Genomic DNA, 4675 nt, shown 5'->3' with positions numbered 1-4675 from the left:
CGTATTTGCAATGTTCATCCCAACTTGTCACATTCCATTATTTTAATGAAAATGGAAAATAGCTAATCCTGCAATGTAAAAATAAAATGAGAGTAAAATGAGATTCTTGGAGAAACTTTCAAGATCGCGATAAGGGAAACCAATTTTAAGACTTGGGTCTTGCAATTTTCATCCACGCTTGTCCTTTCTTGGTGTAACGTATTTGTAATGTTCATCCCCACTTGTCACATTCCGTTATTTTAATAATAAAAAATAGCTAATTCTGCAATATAACTATAAAATGAGAGCTAAATGAGATTTTTGGAGAAACTTTCAAGATCGCGATAAGGGAAATCAATTTTAAGACTTGGGTCTTGCAATTTTCATCCACGCTTGTCCTTTCTTGGTGTAACGTATTTGTAATGTTCATCCCCACTTGTCACATTCCATCATTTTAATAAAAATGGAAAATAGCTAATCCTGCAATATAAAAATAAAATGAGAGTAAAATAAGATTCTTGGAGAAACTTTCCAGACCGCGATGAGGGAAATCAATTTTAAAACTTGAGTCTTGCAATGTTAATCCGAAAGTAAAAAAAAACAAATTTTTATTAATGTTTTTTTACATTGTTCTCATAGAAAGAATTAGATTTGTGTAAAATTTGACTTATTTGAATATTTTTGAGACCACTTTTTTCCAAATTCTAAAATTTTTGTACGGATATTTATAGTATCCAAAAAGTTGAACAATTTATCCTGATGAGTTTTTTCATAAAACAAAAAGTTACCAGAGTTAAAGCATTTACGAGATTCCAAAAAACACACGAAAATGAACCTTTTAAGCCAAATAACGGACGATATAAAAAAACGCCAGAAAAAGAAGTTTGATTTCTGAATGCCCTATAAGATTATCATAAAAATTTTTGAATTTTTCTGAAAAATCCAAAATTCGAATTTTAACAGCATACAAATAAAAGAAAATCCAAAAATTACATTTTCTCATGTAACAATTTCACTGTATTTCCAAAATTCTCAAATATATGAATGAATTCTTTTAAATATAGATTGGAAATGAGGAAATTTAGTTTATGGAAAAACGACAAAAGTTGTAATAAATTTTTAATCACATCACTTTTTCTTAAATGCGCATTTTTTTAAACGTGATAATAAATCTACTTCTGTTTTAATACGAATGTAAATTATAAGTTATAATAATATACATTGAAATGATTAATATAAAATTTCAGGGAGAAACTCGAGTGCGAAGCACAAGATACATGATGATAATGTGTTCGTTAAAGCCGAAGGAGTTTTAACAAAAGAGAATTCACAATCACCAAATTACTATTGTCCATGTTTAGACGTGCACACTTGGAAGTGTGCCATATTTGCGCTTTCACATATTGGATAGGCCCTCCACCTGTATGGTTCGTCACGTGTAAAGACTCATTGTTGACGGACTAATTTTTCATATATTCCTGTATGCAATGTTTGCTGGTCCCATTTTGGAGACGCAAAGTTATCAAAAACAGTAGCTCTTGCTCAATATATTGAAACATAAAATTTCTTTCTTTTTTACTTTTAGTCCATGCAAATGCATTGAATAAGAAGGTTCTAGTTGAAGAGGCGCCTGACCTTCTCCATAAAGTCATAGAAGGTCAGGATTTTCAGAATATTGAAAATATTCCAACTTTCTTAAATGGCGATGATCCAGCTTTTAAAGAAATTGAATCAGCAATCACCTAAGAAAGGCACCAACGGAAATGCATGATAACTAGCGAAGAAGTCGTGAAGGACGCTTTGGGTGCGATGTTCAGGGGAGAATATTACGTTGAAACTAATACAGATGCTAGCAGTTCTACGTTCAAAAAGTCAAACATTAATAAATCTGAGCTTCTCTTGTCGCTTGAGAAATAACAAGAATTCAGTAAATATTCATAAATTTTTTAATAATTATTGATATATTCATAATATGTGTTTACTTTAACAAAATATAAGCAGCAATAAGTAGGAAATATCGTACTTACATTAGAAAAACATGTTTACTTTTTAGACATGTCAAAAACAGAATCTTACATATTGAAAGACTATGATAATTCGAGTTACGTCCCTGAAAACGATCTCGAAAACGATTTGCTTGAAAAATCTGTAGGACTATCACACAAGTCTGAAGATGTGATATTGGAAGAAAAAAAAGCGCAGGAGATGGAGAATCCCAATTCGTGGAATCAAGCGACGAACCAAGAAGGAATTCGTGCTTTTTTTCTAAAAAAAATTAGCCAGAATTGCCAACCACTTGGTAATAATCCACGCAAATGAAAAACAGGTCAAGGAGTTTGCTGCGTTGCCAAAACGATCTGCAGCAAGAAAAAAATTAATAGGAATTTTGAGAAAAAATGGAAATTTTTAATTCAACAGAGACCCTGGGGCTAACTGCGGCGAGCAAATCGTCTTGAAACGCTCCAGGAAGGAGAATAAAAAGAAAGCCATACAATACGCAACGTGCCCAACCTGCAAGGCGGAACTGGCCAAAGAGTCCTTCCGAAAGCACTACCGCAAATGCTCTGAGAAAAAACCAGCAACAGGTGTATCCTATCTATTGGCAGGTTGCAATCAGATAAGATACACGAATCAGCTTCTTTAGAGTGCAGAAAAGTGCTTTGCTTGATGTACGAGGATAAAATTGGAGAACTCGTCCGTCATTACGAGTTGCTGATTGCTTTTGCCAACAAACTTTGCAGTTACCTCACAAAAATTAAAAAGCTACACCCAGACACGATAACAAACCTTCGGGAATCGTATGTTGGAAAATATTACGATTCCGCAATTGCCGCAGTCAAAGCTGTTGCGGGATATGACGTGCAAGACGATAATTACAATAAGCCTACCAATGCCTCAAACTTGGGGACGCTTACTAAAAAAATCGGAGAGGTCTTGGTGAGCTTATGTATTCGACAGGAAAAGCTGGGAGAAATGGAAAAGGTGGAAAATTTTCTAAGGCTACGCAAAATCGAATTTAACGGCAGAGTGAGTAGGGCCATCGCGGAGATACAAACTCGTCGGTTTATTGAAAGGGTTGTCGAGCTGCCACTCGAAAAGGATGTTCTGAAACTATGCAGTTACCTTGAGAAGGAGAGAACGACTGCTTTTTTTAAATTAAACGAAAAGTTCAGCCTTCAAGAGTGGCGACGCTGGCCAACAACAACGATGACCTCGATCCAACTCTTCAATCGACGCAGACCTGGAGAGTTGGAGCGAATGTATATAACCGACTTCAGAAAAAAGATTTCGATAAATGAAGGCTATGAGAAACATCTTTTTGAAACTTTATCAACGGAAGCGAAAGCTGCTTTAAAAAATATAAAAAAATTAGCATTCGTGGGAAGAAAGGGCGGATTGGGCCAATCTTGCTGTCGCAAGATTTGATTGAATGCTTGAAACTGATTCTCCTGAATCGGGGAGAAGCAAAAGTATCTAAAAAAAATCGAAGACTGCTTGGAGTGTACCATACATTCAAAAAAGAATGCCATTTGAATGCGTGTACGGCCATGAGGGATTTTGCGAGTTTGTGCGGAGCCGAAAGACCCGATTTATTAAGGGCGACTAATTTGAGAAAACATATCGCCACAAAGGGTGTAACACAGCTGTACACCCCATCAGATATGGCACACCTAGCCGATATTATTGGACAAGAAAACAATATTCACGAGAAATATTACCGGCAATCAGTTCCACAGCTGGAAATTCCGAAAATGGCTCGACTGCTTGAAGCTGCCATGGGCCCCATAGAAGACGATATTGAAGAAGAAGACTGGCCTGGAGATTACGATGATCACTATCATGAGTAGATATTAATCACAGCAAGATTACTAGTAAATATTTTACTCATTGAATTTAAATATCTTATGAAAAGTATTTATTTTCGAATTTATTTTTCAGATAATGAGACGGATCCAAGAGTAACACATGAAAAACGCCCTCGCGAAGATGATGATCATGAAAATATTGATTTTTCGGACGAGGAGAAGCCTAGGGAAATTAAGAAGAAAAAGCGATCAAGTATGTATGCCTTCTTAATTGAACCGCTGGCGACCAAAAGGGGACACGGCCGGATTCAGCCTGAGAAGTATTGTCCTGAGTGTCAATTTTAAAAATCTTTCTAATTTCAATATTAAAGACTGATACTTGTAGATAATTTCAAGACGCATCTTTTTTTCCTCTTGCAAAAATCTATAGGTTTTGTAGTTTTTGAGATAATTGGTAAAAAGTGGATTTTTTGAAAACGAAAAATTCCAATCTTTTTTCACTTCAACTCGCGCTAATTTAGCCAATTTTCGTTATTTCCTGATTTCCCCAATACAAAGTACGTGTTTAAGTCTTCTGAAACTATCTAAGAAAGAAAAACGAGAATATTGTAATAAACAAAAAAGTTATTAATTTTTTTTTTTTGAGGCAATGCAAAAATTATGAATTTTAACCTTCAAGCGCCTCGTTTAGCGAACGAATTTTAAGCTACGGAAAACTTTCAGTGAGAAAGTTGTTCATTAAGGTTCAAAGAAGTTTTCTGAAAAGTTTTAGATCAATTGGAATAATTGTTCAAAAATTATGAATGTTTTAAAATCCAAGCGGTAATCTTGATGCTGCCCAAAAACGTGCCTGGCCGGCTACGTACGCGCTGCAGCGAACGACGTGAAGG

The sequence above is a fragment of the Belonocnema kinseyi genome, chromosome 1 (assembly GCF_010883055.1).
Source record: "Belonocnema kinseyi isolate 2016_QV_RU_SX_M_011 chromosome 1, B_treatae_v1, whole genome shotgun sequence".
Classification (NCBI taxonomy): domain Eukaryota; kingdom Metazoa; phylum Arthropoda; class Insecta; order Hymenoptera; family Cynipidae; genus Belonocnema; species Belonocnema kinseyi.
The sequence above is the reverse complement of the archived record's forward strand: the minus strand, read 5'-3'. Positions refer to the sequence as shown.